The 17,103-nt window shown below is 53.2% G+C and overlaps 1 long non-coding RNA gene across 5 annotated transcripts; it reads right to left on the bottom strand.

Moving 5' to 3' along the window:
- Positions 1–11,787: 11,787 nt before the first annotated feature.
- LOC129198198 (uncharacterized) lies at positions 11,788–16,536 on the bottom strand. Of its 5 annotated transcripts, none has more exons than XR_008574442.1 (12): positions 15,923–16,536; positions 15,799–15,839; positions 15,499–15,551; positions 14,221–14,275; positions 14,066–14,122; positions 13,909–13,971; positions 13,765–13,820; positions 13,649–13,690; positions 13,480–13,558; positions 12,067–13,395; positions 11,920–11,994; positions 11,788–11,825 (listed from the first exon to the last, which is right to left on the bottom strand). It is a non-coding gene; the product is annotated as an uncharacterized LOC129198198 (long non-coding RNA). The 5 variants fall into 5 exon arrangements; XR_008574441.1 differs by having other exon boundaries at positions 15,495–15,551; XR_008574440.1 differs by having other exon boundaries at positions 15,499–15,711.
- Positions 16,537–17,103: the final 567 nt, after the last annotated feature.

A 17,103-nucleotide genomic window follows, 5' to 3' on the forward strand; every position in this document is an offset into this window, starting at 1 on the left:
CACCTAAGACGCCAAGAGACACAAAATTAGTCCTACGTTTGTGAGAAGTCACCGCTCCCACGATCGCCCTCGCTATTCTTCCAGCTCACCTCAAACGTGCATCCAGTTCCAAAGGGGTGGCCACGCAGCGCCTGCAAAGCCAGAGGAAAGTGCTCAAACTAGCTGCTGTCGGTGTCTAATAGCAAAGCGCTATACAAGCGTCTCACCTTCTCAGACTGCTCGTCGGCACGCAGCTTCGCCCCTCCGAGGCTCCCTGCCGCACCTGCAATAAAATAAACAAACAAAGCAAGAGGCACGTGCTGAGACACTGCCCAAAACTGCCACCGGCACCGATTCTCATCTCCCCCTCCTTTACCTCAGATGCTTGCTCACCTGGCCTCCGTCATTTTGGGCTGCCATCCTTGCGCCCCACCTAGGAAAAATAAACAACGGGTACCTATATCTTAACCAGCAATACAACGCTGGAAAAATAACAGCTATGCTTCAGCCCACTAGTCGCTGCTCACCTGGCCCGAGTCACCTCCCGCGTCTATACGCTATGGGGCCGATATCCAGCTTCGCACCTTCAAAATAAAACAAAGTCTGAATGTAGTCATATAGGCACCAGCCACATCTTCCCTCCGACTCCACGGGCCAACCCATCTTCTTACAGCGCTCTGCTCCCCTCCTGTGCTGCTCTTCGCTGCGCATCTAGCCTGTCCGCATCTGAAAAAAAAAAACCACACCAAGTTATTAAACAAGTCACCCAGGTGCCGAGCGAGAGCCAAACAATTCCAGACTGGCCGTACTGACACACTAACCGTACACTCTTATTGCTATTCCGCCTAACCCTGACCTCACACCCCCAGGCACAGGAGCTCCGTGCCCAACACACACACACACACACACACACAGACCAACACTACATGGAACACAACAAACAACGCGACTCAAAGATGAGAGAAAACTCTCAGCAAGATGAATGACTCCCTGACCGGAGAGGCTGCCAAGCAAGATGATGTACAGGGTGCAACACCCAGGTGAGGAAGCTCTACGGCAACCCCAGAAGAGAATTGACTGTAAATGGCCCGTTATAAGAAGTTACGGTCAAAACCGAGATGATGGATGCGGCGAGAAGCCCGTCTTCAAGACCTAAGAAGGTAAGGATGCAGGGAGGAAGAGCCAGTCCCTGAAAATAGACGGCTAGAGAGCAGAGCTCCCGCTGCAGCCTGGTATAGCGCTGCAAAAAGAGGACCCGCCGGAGACTTCCGACACGCAAGACCGATCCACGCCGCAAGCTTGCTATGCGAACAAAGAAGCGCCCGATTGACGCTACATTGATGAGTACGGGCATTCGAGAGCCTAGGGATGGCACCCGAGAAGCGCACCGTGCCCCTTGAGCACAAAGAGGGCATTGAGACCCGAGGAAGGGCTAAGACACAAAGGACAAAACACACAGACGTAACACAGGCTGGAACTGCCCCGCCCAGTCTAGCGTGGTGCTGACGAGTAACCCGCTCCCTTTGCCCGCCCAAGGGGGACTGCTCCCAAACAGCCCTCTCCCCTGTGCTAGCCATAAAACCCCTCCCCTACAACCCCCAAACTCGCCCCCTCCTCAGCCTGCTCCCTCCCCGGCCACGGTCCCTCAACTTAGCTTGCAGAGGGCCGGGGATCTGATGTTTTTGTTGCCGATGGATTCAACACCACGCATTGGCTAATCGGGATGTTCCTGCAGTCGACTGGTTCCTCTTCATCAGCTACAATAAAGAAACAGAACACAAACAACAAAACAGCACTGTCAGTCAGCATTGCATCAGTCAGCCAACACCAACCTCTCCCACAACACCCCCCCTCCTCAGAAGCACCATGGCTCTCCACTCACGTGCTCGGTCTAGAGATGGACCCTGCAGCTGTCATCGCTTGTGGCACCTAAGACGCCAAGAGACACAAAATTAGTCCTACGTTTGTGAGAAGTCACCGCTCCCACGATCGCCCTCGCTATTCTTCCAGCTCACCTCAAACGTGCATCCAGTTCCAAAGGGGTGGCCACGCAGCGCCTGCAAAGCCAGAGGAAAGTGCTCAAACTAGCTGCTGTCGGTGTCTAATAGCAAAGCGCTATACAAGCGTCTCACCTTCTCAGACTGCTCGTCGGCACGCAGCTTCGCCCCTCCGAGGCTCCCTGCCGCACCTGCAATAAAATAAACAAACAAAGCAAGAGGCACGTGCTGAGACACTGCCCAAAACTGCCACCGGCACCGATTCTCATCTCCCCCTCCTTTACCTCAGATGCTTGCTCACCTGGCCTCCGTCATTTTGGGCTGCCATCCTTGCGCCCCACCTAGGAAAAATAAACAACGGGTACCTATATCTTAACCAGCAATACAACGCTGGAAAAATAACAGCTATGCTTCAGCCCACTAGTCGCTGCTCACCTGGCCCGAGTCACCTCCCGCGTCTATACGCTATGGGGCCGATATCCAGCTTCGCACCTTCAAAATAAAACAAAGTCTGAATGTAGTCATATAGGCACCAGCCACATCTTCCCTCCGACTCCACGGGCCAACCCATCTTCTTACAGCGCTCTGCTCCCCTCCTGTGCTGCTCTTCGCTGCGCATCTAGCCTGTCCGCATCTGAAAAAAAAAAAACCACACCAAGTTATTAAACAAGTCACCCAGGTGCCGAGCGAGAGCCAAACAATTCCAGACTGGCCGTACTGACACACTAACCGTACACTCTTATTGCTATTCCGCCTAACCCTGACCTCACACCCCCAGGCACAGGAGTTCCGTGCCCAACACACACACACACACACACACAGACCAACACTACATGGAACACAACAAACAACGCGACTCAAAGATGAGAGAAAACTCTCAGCAAGATGAATGACTCCCTGACCGGAGAGGCTGCCAAGCAAGATGATGTACAGGGTGCAACACCCAGGTGAGGAAGCTCTACGGCAACCCCAGAAGAGAATTGACTGTAAATGGCCCGTTATAAGAAGTTACGGTCAAAACCGAGATGATGGATGCGGCGAGAAGCCCGTCTTCAAGACCTAAGAAGGTAAGGATGCAGGGAGGAAGAGCCAGTCCCTGAAAATAGACGGCTAGAGAGCAGAGCTCCCGCTGCAGCCTGGTATAGCGCTGCAAAAAGAGGACCCGCCGGAGACTTCCGACACGCAAGACCCATCCACGCCGCAAGCTTGCTATGCGAACAAAGAAGCGCCCGATTGACGCTACATTGATGAGTACGGGCATTCGAGAGCCTAGGGATGGCACCCGAGAAGCGCACCGTGCCCCTTGAGCACAAAGAGGGCATTGAGACCCGAGGAAGGGCTAAGACACAAAGGACAAAACACACAGACGTAACACAGGCTGGAACTGCCCCGCCCAGTCTAGCGTGGTGCTGACGAGTAACCCGCTCCCTTTGCCCGCCCAAGGGGGACTGCTCCCAAACAGCCCTCTCCCCTGTGCTAGCCATAAAACCCCTCCCCTACAACCCCCAAACTCGCCCCCTCCTCAGCCTGCTCCCTCCCCGGCCACGGTCCCTCAACTTAGCTTGCAGAGGGCCGGGGATCTGATGTTTTTGTTGCCGATGGATTCAACACCACGCATTGGCTAATCGGGATGTTCCTGCAGTCGACTGGTTCCTCTTCATCAGCTACAATAAAGAAACAGAACACAAACAACAAAACAGCACTGTCAGTCAGCATTGCATCAGTCAGCCAACACCAACCTCTCCCACAACACCCCCCCCTCCTCAGAAGCACCATGGCTCTCCACTCACGTGCTCGGTCTAGAGATGGATCCTGCAGCTGTCATCGCTTGTGGCACCTAAGACGCCAAGAGACACAAAATTAGTCCTACGTTTGTGAGAAGTCACCGCTCCCACGATCGCCCTCGCTATTCTTCCAGCTCACCTCAAACGTGCATCCAGTTCCAAAGGGGTGGCCACGCAGCGCCTGCAAAGCCAGAGGAAAGTGCTCAAACTAGCTGCTGTCGGTGTCTAATAGCAAAGCGCTATACAAGCGTCTCACCTTCTCAGACTGCTCGTCGGCACGCAGCTTCGCCCCTCCGAGGCTCCCTGCCGCACCTGCAAAAAAATAAACAAACAAAGCAAGAGGCACGTGCTGAGACACTGCCCAAAACTGCCACCGGCACCGATTCTCATCTCCCCCTCCTTTACCTCAGATGCTTGCTCACCTGGCCTCCGTCATTTTGGGCTGCCATCCTTGCGCCCCACCTAGGAAAAATAAACAACGGGTACCTATATCTTAACCAGCAATACAACGCTGGAAAAATAACAGCTATGCTTCAGCCCACTAGTCGCTGCTCACCTGGCCCGAGTCACCTCCCGCGTCTATACGCTATGGGGCCGATATCCAGCTTCGCACCTTCAAAATAAAACAAAGTCTGAATGTAGTCATATAGGCACCAGCCACATCTTCCCTCCGACTCCACGGGCCAACCCATCTTCTTACAGCGCTCTGCTCCCCTCCTGTGCTGCTCTTCGCTGCGCATCTAGCCTGTCCGCATCTGAAAAAAAAAAAACCACACCAAGTTATTAAACAAGTCACCCAGGTGCCGAGCGAGAGCCAAACAATTCCAGACTGGCCGTACTGACACACTAACCGTACACTCTTATTGCTATTCCGCCTAACCCTGACCTCACACCCCCAGGCACAGGAGCTCCGTGCCCAACACACACACACACACACACACACAGACCAACACTACATGGAACACAACAAACAACGCGACTCAAAGATGAGAGAAAACTCTCAGCAAGATGAATGACTCCCTGACCGGAGAGGCTGCCAAGCAAGATGATGTACAGGGTGCAACACCCAGGTGAGGAAGCTCTACGGCAACCCCAGAAGAGAATTGACTGTAAATGGCCCGTTATAAGAAGTTACGGTCAAAACCGAGATGATGGATGCGGCGAGAAGCCCGTCTTCAAGACCTAAGAAGGTAAGGATGCAGGGAGGAAGAGCCAGTCCCTGAAAATAGACGGCTAGAGAGCAGAGCTCCCGCTGCAGCCTGGTATAGCGCTGCAAAAAGAGGACCCGCCGGAGACTTCCGACACGCAAGACCCATCCACGCCGCAAGCTTGCTATGCGAACAAAGAAGCGCCCGATTGACGCTACATTGATGAGTACGGGCATTCGAGAGCCTAGGGATGGCACCCGAGAAGCGCACCGTGCCCCTTGAGCACAAAGAGGGCATTGAGACCCGAGGAAGGGCTAAGACACAAAGGACAAAACACACAGACGTAACACAGGCTGGAACTGCCCCGCCCAGTCTAGCGTGGTGCTGACGAGTAACCCGCTCCCTTTGCCCGCCCAAGGGGGACTGCTCCCAAACAGCCCTCTCCCCTGTGCTAGCCATAAAACCCCTCCCCTACAACCCCCAAACTCGCCCCCTCCTCAGCCTGCTCCCTCCCCGGCCACGGTCCCTCAACTTAGCTTGCAGAGGGCCGGGGATCTGATGTTTTTGTTGCCGATGGATTCAACACCACGCATTGGCTAATCGGGATGTTCCTGCAGTCGACTGGTTCCTCTTCATCAGCTACAATAAAGAAACAGAACACAAACAACAAAACAGCACTGTCAGTCAGCATTGCATCAGTCAGCCAACACCAACCTCTCCCACAACACCCCCCCTCCTCAGAAGCACCATGGCTCTCCACTCACGTGCTCGGTCTAGAGATGGACCCTGCAGCTGTCATCGCTTGTGGCACCTAAGACGCCAAGAGACACAAAATTAGTCCTACGTTTGTGAGAAGTCACCGCTCCCACGATCGCCCTCGCTATTCTTCCAGCTCACCTCAAACGTGCATCCAGTTCCAAAGGGGTGGCCACGCAGCGCCTGCAAAGCCAGAGGAAAGTGCTCAAACTAGCTGCTGTCGGTGTCTAATAGCAAAGCGCTATACAAGCGTCTCACCTTCTCAGACTGCTCGTCGGCACGCAGCTTCGCCCCTCCGAGGCTCCCTGCCGCACCTGCAATAAAATAAACAAACAAAGCAAGAGGCACGTGCTGAGACACTGCCCAAAACTGCCACCGGCACCGATTCTCATCTCCCCCTCCTTTACCTCAGATGCTTGCTCACCTGGCCTCCGTCATTTTGGGCTGCCATCCTTGCGCCCCACCTAGGAAAAATAAACAACGGGTACCTATATCTTAACCAGCAATACAACGCTGGAAAAATAACAGCTATGCTTCAGCCCACTAGTCGCTGCTCACCTGGCCCGAGTCACCTCCCGCGTCTATACGCTATGGGGCCGATATCCAGCTTCGCACCTTCAAAATAAAACAAAGTCTGAATGTAGTCATATAGGCACCAGCCACATCTTCCCTCCGACTCCACGGGCCAACCCATCTTCTTACAGCGCTCTGCTCCCCTCCTGTGCTGCTCTTCGCTGCGCATCTAGCCTGTCCGCATCTGAAAAAAAAAAACCACACCAAGTTATTAAACAAGTCACCCAGGTGCCGAGCGAGAGCCAAACAATTCCAGACTGGCCGTACTGACACACTAACCGTACACTCTTATTGCTATTCCGCCTAACCCTGACCTCACACCCCCAGGCACAGGAGCTCCGTGCCCAACACACACACACACACACACACAGACCAACACTACATGGAACACAACAAACAACGCGACTCAAAGATGAGAGAAAACTCTCAGCAAGATGAATGACTCCCTGACCGGAGAGGCTGCCAAGCAAGATGATGTACAGGGTGCAACACCCAGGTGAGGAAGCTCTACGGCAACCCCAGAAGAGAATTGACTGTAAATGGCCCGTTATAAGAAGTTACGGTCAAAACCGAGATGATGGATGCGGCGAGAAGCCCGTCTTCAAGACCTAAGAAGGTAAGGATGCAGGGAGGAAGAGCCAGTCCCTGAAAATAGACGGCTAGAGAGCAGAGCTCCCGCTGCAGCCTGGTATAGCGCTGCAAAAAGAGGACCCGCCGGAGACTTCCGACACGCAAGACCGATCCACGCCGCAAGCTTGCTATGCGAACAAAGAAGCGCCCGATTGACGCTACATTGATGAGTACGGGCATTCGAGAGCCTAGGGATGGCACCCGAGAAGCGCACCGTGCCCCTTGAGCACAAAGAGGGCATTGAGACCCGAGGAAGGGCTAAGACACAAAGGACAAAACACACAGACGTAACACAGGCTGGAACTGCCCCGCCCAGTCTAGCGTGGTGCTGACGAGTAACCCGCTCCCTTTGCCCGCCCAAGGGGGACTGCTCCCAAACAGCCCTCTCCCCTGTGCTAGCCATAAAACCCCTCCCCTACAACCCCCAAACTCGCCCCCTCCTCAGCCTGCTCCCTCCCCGGCCACGGTCCCTCAACTTAGCTTGCAGAGGGCCGGGGATCTGATGTTTTTGTTGCCGATGGATTCAACACCACGCATTGGCTAATCGGGATGTTCCTGCAGTCGACTGGTTCCTCTTCATCAGCTACAATAAAGAAACAGAACACAAACAACAAAACAGCACTGTCAGTCAGCATTGCATCAGTCAGCCAACACCAACCTCTCCCACAACACCCCCCCTCCTCAGAAGCACCATGGCTCTCCACTCACGTGCTCGGTCTAGAGATGGACCCTGCAGCTGTCATCGCTTGTGGCACCTAAGACGCCAAGAGACACAAAATTAGTCCTACGTTTGTGAGAAGTCACCGCTCCCACGATCGCCCTCGCTATTCTTCCAGCTCACCTCAAACGTGCATCCAGTTCCAAAGGGGTGGCCACGCAGCGCCTGCAAAGCCAGAGGAAAGTGCTCAAACTAGCTGCTGTCGGTGTCTAATAGCAAAGCGCTATACAAGCGTCTCACCTTCTCAGACTGCTCGTCGGCACGCAGCTTCGCCCCTCCGAGGCTCCCTGCCGCACCTGCAATAAAATAAACAAACAAAGCAAGAGGCACGTGCTGAGACACTGCCCAAAACTGCCACCGGCACCGATTCTCATCTCCCCCTCCTTTACCTCAGATGCTTGCTCACCTGGCCTCCGTCATTTTGGGCTGCCATCCTTGCGCCCCACCTAGGAAAAATAAACAACGGGTACCTATATCTTAACCAGCAATACAACGCTGGAAAAATAACAGCTATGCTTCAGCCCACTAGTCGCTGCTCACCTGGCCCGAGTCACCTCCCGCGTCTATACGCTATGGGGCCGATATCCAGCTTCGCACCTTCAAAATAAAACAAAGTCTGAATGTAGTCATATAGGCACCAGCCACATCTTCCCTCCGACTCCACGGGCCAACCCATCTTCTTACAGCGCTCTGCTCCCCTCCTGTGCTGCTCTTCGCTGCGCATCTAGCCTGTCCGCATCTGAAAAAAAAAAAAACCACACCAAGTTATTAAACAAGTCACCCAGGTGCCGAGCGAGAGCCAAACAATTCCAGACTGGCCGTACTGACACACTAACCGTACACTCTTATTGCTATTCCGCCTAACCCTGACCTCACACCCCCAGGCACAGGAGCTCCGTGCCCAACACACACACACACACAGACCAACACTACATGGAACACAACAAACAACGCGACTCAAAGATGAGAGAAAACTCTCAGCAAGATGAATGACTCCCTGACCGGAGAGGCTGCCAAGCAAGATGATGTACAGGGTGCAACACCCAGGTGAGGAAGCTCTACGGCAACCCCAGAAGAGAATTGACTGTAAATGGCCCGTTATAAGAAGTTACGGTCAAAACCGAGATGATGGATGCGGCGAGAAGCCCGTCTTCAAGACCTAAGAAGGTAAGGATGCAGGGAGGAAGAGCCAGTCCCTGAAAATAGACGGCTAGAGAGCAGAGCTCCCGCTGCAGCCTGGTATAGCGCTGCAAAAAGAGGACCCGCCGGAGACTTCCGACACGCAAGACCGATCCACGCCGCAAGCTTGCTATGCGAACAAAGAAGCGCCCGATTGACGCTACATTGATGAGTACGGGCATTCGAGAGCCTAGGGATGGCACCCGAGAAGCGCACCGTGCCCCTTGAGCACAAAGAGGGCATTGAGACCCGAGGAAGGGCTAAGACACAAAGGACAAAACACACAGACGTAACACAGGCTGGAACTGCCCCGCCCAGTCTAGCGTGGTGCTGACGAGTAACCCGCTCCCTTTGCCCGCCCAAGGGGGACTGCTCCCAAACAGCCCTCTCCCCTGTGCTAGCCATAAAACCCCTCCCCTACAACCCCCAAACTCGCCCCCTCCTCAGCCTGCTCCCTCCCCGGCCACGGTCCCTCAACTTAGCTTGCAGAGGGCCGGGGATCTGAATCCATCGGCAACAGAAACATCAACACCACGCATTGGCTAATCGGGATGTTCCTGCAGTCGACTGGTTCCTCTTCATCAGCTACAATAAAGAAACAGAACACAAACAACAAAACAGCACTGTCAGTCAGCATTGCATCAGTCAGCCAACACCAACCTCTCCCACAACACCCCCCCCTCCTCAGAAGCACCATGGCTCTCCACTCACGTGCTCGGTCTAGAGATGGATCCTGCAGCTGTCATCGCTTGTGGCACCTAAGACGCCAAGAGACACAAAATTAGTCCTACGTTTGTGAGAAGTCACCGCTCCCACGATCGCCCTCGCTATTCTTCCAGCTCACCTCAAACGTGCATCCAGTTCCAAAGGGGTGGCCACGCAGCGCCTGCAAAGCCAGAGGAAAGTGCTCAAACTAGCTGCTGTCGGTGTCTAATAGCAAAGCGCTATACAAGCGTCTCACCTTCTCAGACTGCTCGTCGGCACGCAGCTTCGCCCCTCCGAGGCTCCCTGCCGCACCTGCAAAAAAATAAACAAACAAAGCAAGAGGCACGTGCTGAGACACTGCCCAAAACTGCCACCGGCACCGATTCTCATCTCCCCCTCCTTTACCTCAGATGCTTGCTCACCTGGCCTCCGTCATTTTGGGCTGCCATCCTTGCGCCCCACCTAGGAAAAATAAACAACGGGTACCTATATCTTAACCAGCAATACAACGCTGGAAAAATAACAGCTATGCTTCAGCCCACTAGTCGCTGCTCACCTGGCCCGAGTCACCTCCCGCGTCTATACGCTATGGGGCCGATATCCAGCTTCGCACCTTCAAAATAAAACAAAGTCTGAATGTAGTCATATAGGCACCAGCCACATCTTCCCTCCGACTCCACGGGCCAACCCATCTTCTTACAGCGCTCTGCTCCCCTCCTGTGCTGCTCTTCGCTGCGCATCTAGCCTGTCCGCATCTGAAAAAAAAAAAACCACACCAAGTTATTAAACAAGTCACCCAGGTGCCGAGCGAGAGCCAAACAATTCCAGACTGGCCGTACTGACACACTAACCGTACACTCTTATTGCTATTCCGCCTAACCCTGACCTCACACCCCCAGGCACAGGAGCTCCGTGCCCAACACACACACACACACACACAGACCAACACTACATGGAACACAACAAACAACGCGACTCAAAGATGAGAGAAAACTCTCAGCAAGATGAATGACTCCCTGACCGGAGAGGCTGCCAAGCAAGATGATGTACAGGGTGCAACACCCAGGTGAGGAAGCTCTACGGCAACCCCAGAAGAGAATTGACTGTAAATGGCCCGTTATAAGAAGTTACGGTCAAAACCGAGATGATGGATGCGGCGAGAAGCCCGTCTTCAAGACCTACGAGCATCAGGATGCAGGGCGGAAGCCCCAGTCCCTGAAAAGGGATGGCTGAAAATGTGTCAGATCTCCTGACACAGCCTGGGAAGAGGCTGCAAGAAGAGGACCCAGCAGAAACTTCCAAAATGCAAGACCGATCCATGCCGTAAGCTTGCCACACAAGAAAAGAAGCACCCAATTAGCACTACACCGATGAGTACGGGCATTCGAGAGCCTAGGGATGGCACCCGAGAAGCGCACCGTGCCCCTTGAGCACAAAGAGGGCATTGAGACCCGAGGAAGGGCTAAGACACACAGGACAAGACACACAACTCAGACACAGGCTGGAGCTGCCCTGCCTGGCACAGTCTAGCATGGTGCTGACGAGTAACCCGCTCCCTTTGCCCGCCCAAGGGGGACTGCTCCCAGACAGCCCTCTCCCCTACACTAGCCATAAAACCCCTCCCCTGCAACCCCCAAACTCGCCCCCTCCTCAGCCCCCTCCCTCCCCAGCCACGGGCTTCAACTTAGCTTTCAGAGAGCTGGGGATCTGGAACTATCCCGAATAAACAAACAATCTGTGCATCACACATCAGCTAACGGGACATTCCTGCTGTTGCCAGGTTCCTCTTCACCATCTACAATAAAAAACACACCACACAACCAAACAGCGCCATCAGTCACCATCGCACCAGCCAACGCCAGCCTCGCCCACAACACCCCCCTCAGAAGCACCGTGTCTTTCCACTCACCTGCTCGTTCCACAGACACACTGCAGCTGTCATTGCTTGTGGCACCTAAGACACCAAGAGACACAAAATGACTCCTACGTTGGTGAGAATCACCGCTCCCACGATCGCTCTCGCTATTCTTCTAGCTCACCTCAAACAGGCATCCGGTTCCAAACGTGGCCGCACAGCGCCTGCAAAACCAGAGGGAAATGCTCAAACCAGGTGCCATACAATGCCATGCTATTAGACACTGACAACCACCTCACCTTCTCAGACCGCTCATCGGCACGCAGCTTCGCCCCTCCGAGGCTCCCTGCGGCACCTGCAAAAAGACAAAGCAAAAGGCACATGCCGAGAGAGTGCCCAAAACCGCAGACTGCCCGCACCAATTCCTACCTCCCCCTCCTTTACCTCAGCCGCTTGCTCACCTGGCCTCCGTCATTTTGGGCTGCCGTCCTTGCACCCCACCTAGGAAAAATAAACAAAGGATACCTGTATCTTTACCAGCAATGCAACACCAGAAAAATAACTGCTGTACTTCAGCCCACTAGTCGCTGCTCACCTGGCCCGAGTCACCTCCCGTGTCCATATCCTATGGGGTCGATGTCCAGCTTCACACCTTCCAGATAGAAAACCACTACACACAAATCTTAATGGAGTCATATAGTCACCAGCCACATCTTCCCTCCAACACCACCGGCTGACCCACCTTGTTATGGAGCACTCCACTCTCCTCCTGTGCTGCTCTTTGGTGTGCATCTTCTCTGTCTGCATCTGAAAAAAAAAAAACCAAACTCAAGTTATTAAACAAGTCACCAGGATGTTGAGTGAGAGCCAAACAATTCCAGAGTTCTTGTTCCAGTTTGGGAATACCATCCCGAGCCCAAACTACAGACAACCATTAAAAGACACCCCCAAACTTTAAGCGCCACACAGACAAGCCTTTGACACCTTGGAGGTTCAGTCTGCTTTCGCTACCTCTGAACACCCCCCTCCCAGGTGGCTCCCATCATCTCCACAGCACACTACGGAAATGACGCTCCACACAGCCTGCCGACGGCTGCCCGATCCGAGGCGACTATGCAACCTTTGCCCAAGCAGTCTGGCCATATCAACACACTAACCATACACTCTCATTGCTATTCCACCCAACCCTGTACTTGACAACCCTGGGCAGAGCAGCTCCACGACCAAGACACACACAGAGACCAACGCTACACAGAACACTACAAACAATGCAACTCAGACATGAGAAAAACGCGCAGCAAGAACAATGACTCCTGGACCAGAGAGGCTGCTGAGCAAGATGACCTACGGGACACAACGCCCAGGTGAGGAAGTTCTATGGCAAGCCCAGAAAAGAATTGACCATGATGGCCCGTTATAAGAAGCTACCGTCAAAACCAGGATGAGGGATGTGGCAAGAGGCCTGTCTTCAAGACCTAAGAACATCAGGATGCGGGGAAGAAGCCCCAGTCCCTGAAAAGGGACAGCTGGAGAGCAAAGCTCCTGATGCAGCCAGGTATTGTGCTGCAAAAAGAGGACCCGCCGGAAGCTTCCGAGATGCAAGACCGATCCCCGCTGTAAGCTTGCTAGGCAAGAACAGAAGCCCCCGATAGGCACTGCACCGATGAGTACAGGCATTCAAGACCCTAGGGATGGTGCCCGAGAAGCATGCTGCGCCCCTTGAGCGCAAAGAGGGCATTGAGACCCGAGGAAGGGCTAAGACACACGACAAACATACCACAGACACAGGCTGGAACTGCCCTGCCCAGTCTAGCATCGTGCTGACAAGTAACCCGCTCCCTTGGCCCGCCCAAGGGGGACTGCTCCCAGACAGCCCTCAGCCCTGCTACGCTAACCATAAAACCCCTCTCCCGCAACCCTCAGACTTGTCCCATTCTCTTCCCACTCCCTCCCCAGCCACAGTCCCTCAACTTAGCTTTCAGGGAATCCGGAACCATCGGCGACAAAAACATCAACACCACACATTGGCCAATCGGGATGTTCCTGCAGTTGCCCGGTTCCTCTTCATCAACTACAATAAAAAAAACACAACCCAAAACAGCGCTGTCAGTCAGCATTGCACCAGATTGTCACCAACCCGCCCCCCCCAGCATACCCCTCCTCAGAAGCACCGTGGCTCTCCTCTCACTTGCTCGTTCCAGAGACGAACACCATGGCTGTCCTCGCTTGTGGCACTTAAGATGCCAAGAGAAACACAAAATTACTCCTACATTTGTAGAGAAGTCACCGCTCCCACAATCGCCCTCGCTATTCTTCTAGCTCACCTCAAATGTGCATCCAGTTCCAAAGGGGTGGCCACACAGCACCTGCAAAACCAGAGGGAAATGCTCAAACTAGTTGCTGTATAGTGCCGTGCTATTAGCACTGACAAACGCCTCACCTTCTCGGACCGCTCGTCGTCACGCGGCTTTGCCCCTCCGAGGCTCCCTGCGGCACCTGCAAAAAACAAAGCGAGAGGCACACGCTGAGGTAGCGCCCAAAACTGCCGCCCGCAGGCACCGATTCCTACCTCCCCCTCCTTTACCTCAGCCGCTTGTCCTCCCAGCCTCTGCCATTTACATGTTGCCACGCTGAGGCTTGCGCCCATCTAGAAAACACAAAGGATACCTGTATCTTAACCAGCTATGCGATACCTGAAAAAATAACTGCTAAACTTCAGCCCCCTCCGAGTCACAGCTCACCTGGCCTAAGTCACCTCCCGTGTCGATATCCTACGGTGTCAATATCCAGCTTTGCACCTTCAACATAAAACAAACCCACGCACAAAACTTAACATAGTCATATAGCCACCAGTCATGTCTTCCCTCCGACACCGCTGGCCGACCCGCCATCTTACAGCGCTCCGCTCGCCTCCTCTGCTGCTCTTTGGTGCGTATGTTGTCTGTCTACATCTGAAAAAACCACCAAGTTATGAAACAAGTCACCCAGATGCTGAGTTAGAGCTAAACAATTCCAGAGCTCTTGTTCCCATTTAGGAATACCATCCAGAGTCCAACTACAGGCCACCACTACAGACACCCCCAAACTTTAATCCCCACACAGACAAGCCTTTGACACCTTTCAGATTCAGTCTGCTTTCACTACTCCTGAACACCCCCTCCCAGGTGGCTCCCGTCAGCTCCACAGAACACAATGGAGATGACGCTCCACACAGCCTGCCCGCGGCTACTCGATCCGAGGTGACTACGCAACCTTTGCCCACACAGTCCGGGCATATTGGCATACTAACCATAGACCCTTATTGCTATTCCACATAACCCTGACTCAACAACTCTGGGCAGAGCAGTTCCACTCCAAATACACACACACAGAGATCAACGCTACAAACAACACAGCTCCAAGATGAGAGAAAACTCTCAGCAAGAAGAATGACTCCCAGACCGGAGAGGCTGCAAAACAAAGACGACCTACAGGGCGTGACGCCCAGGCGAGGAAGCTCTATGGCAACCCCAGAAGAGAATGGGCTGTAAATGGCCCATTACAAGAAGCTACTGTCAAAACCGAGATGATGGATGCAGCGAGAAGCCCATCTTCAAGACCTAAGAACGTAAGGATGCAAGGAAGAAGCCCCAGTCCCTGAAAAGCAACGGCTAGGGAGCAGAGCTCCCAGAACAGCCTGCTATCGTGCCGCAAAAAGAGGACCCGCCGGAAACTTCTGAAACGCAAGATCGATCGACACCGTAAGCGTGCTATGCAAGAAGAGAAGCGCTCGGTTGGCGCTATGCCGATGAATACAGGCATTCGAGACCCTAGGGATGGCACCCAAGAAGCACGCTGCGCCCCTTAAGCGCAAAGGGCAATAAGGGCATTGAGACTCAAGGAAGGGCTATGACACAGAAGACAAGGTACACAACACCACAAATACAGGCTGGAACTGCCCTGCCCAGTCTAGCATCATGCCAACAAGTAACCCGCTCCCTTTGTCTGCCTGAAGGGGACTGCTCCTCAACAGCCCCTCCCCTACACTAACTTAAATGCCTCCACTCCCCCCCCACCCCATCCCTACGGCTTCCTACCTTGTCCCCTCCTCCCAGACCCACCCTGGCCCCAGTACCTCAACTTAGCTTTCAGAGGGTCAGGGATCCGAAACCATCCTTGACAAATACACACCTACCGCACGTCGGCTAACTGCGACAGTCCTGCAGTCGCCTGGTTCCGCTACATCATCTGCGTAAAATAACCCATAAACAAGCAGCGCCATCAGTAAGCCATCGGACCGGTCAACGCCAACCTCTCCCACAATACCACCCCTCCTCAGAAGGGCCGTGGTGTTCTGCTCGCTTGTGCCTTCTGGAGATGGACACTGTAGTGGTCATCCCTTGTGGTACTTAAGACGCCAAGAAACACAAAAGTTACTGTTACTCTTCGAGAAGTCACCAGTCCTATTCTCCTCCTTGCTATTGCTACAGCTCACCTCAAATCCTCATCCAATTCCAAAAACAGCCAGTGTGGCACCTGAAAAAAACAAAGAGAAATGCTTATCCGAGCCACCGTGATTTTCTGCTCTGAGATGCCATCCCAACTGTCGACCAGCTCACCTTCTCAGACCGCTTACTGGGATACGGGTTTGCCCCTCCGAGCTGAGGATGCTTACAGCACCTGAAAACCACATGCCGAGGTGCTGCCCAGAACCGTGGCCTGCCCCTGCTGATTCCCATCTTCTGTTCCTTTACCTCAGTTGCTCCTCCTTGACGTGTCTGCTGCTTATAGGTTGCCACATTGAAGCTCAGGTGTGAAGTGATACAAACTACCTCCTTACCTACAGAGCCCTTTAGGGAATTATAGAGGCAGCTGGCCAATAGAAAAAGCATGATGAATGCAACACAGTGTCTCAAAGATCCAAAATAAGCACCTTACAACTACAGAAACTGGTGCTAAAAGCATAATAAACAAATATGAACAAGACAACATAACTGCTGTGACTGATACTAGAGCAAACCTCGCTGCATGCTTAAGGAAAAAGGCAAAGCTAGGCAACAGAAAAAGCTTGTATGTCAGGACCCCAATAAGACCCCTGGCTGGAGACTTTTTTTAGTGAGCATAGATAATACACATCCTCCTCTCCAAGAAATTTCAGCAAATACAGTCACTTGAGCCTGCGCTAGAAGTGAGGTTCCATCTCCAATAAAGTCAGGAATTCCAGTAAAATACAACGAACCTAGAATAAAAAAAATACATACTATTAAATTATCTTGCAAACTCTTGAGCACTCATTACAACATTATTAACTTGTGAAAAAGAAAACACCAAACCTGTATGCAAGTGTGTTTTCTTTTCTACATCCTGCTTGACCTCTACTATTCCTGAAGCTCTTACCTCAAGTACCTCTGCTTCCCTAAACATCAAAGCAAACAGATGAACCAGCTCAAAAGCTGCACATTGACTGAAGGCACAGCAGAGCACTGACACCAGAGAAGCCCAAGAGCTGAATGAGCTCCCTGGTACAGACCTGTGGCTCATATACCCCGGGCCCCGCCCACTGCCCTTCCCACCATCCCCTGGGAAAGGGGCGGGGCCAACCACCACGAGGCTTAAAGGCGGGCGGCGGAGTAATAGCGATTTTCTGATCTGCCTTGAGCTTGGGCTGTGCAAAGGGCTGAATGGAGAAAGTGATCATTACTGGAAATGACAATACCTGCTCTTTTACCTCAGCTATGTTTATTGCATCAGCAACAGGTAGGTAATTAAATTTAATTTTTCTGGGGCATAGAAATAGAAA

This window comes from Grus americana, chromosome 31 (genome assembly GCF_028858705.1).
Source record: "Grus americana isolate bGruAme1 chromosome 31, bGruAme1.mat, whole genome shotgun sequence".
Classification (NCBI taxonomy): Eukaryota; Metazoa; Chordata; class Aves; order Gruiformes; family Gruidae; genus Grus; species Grus americana.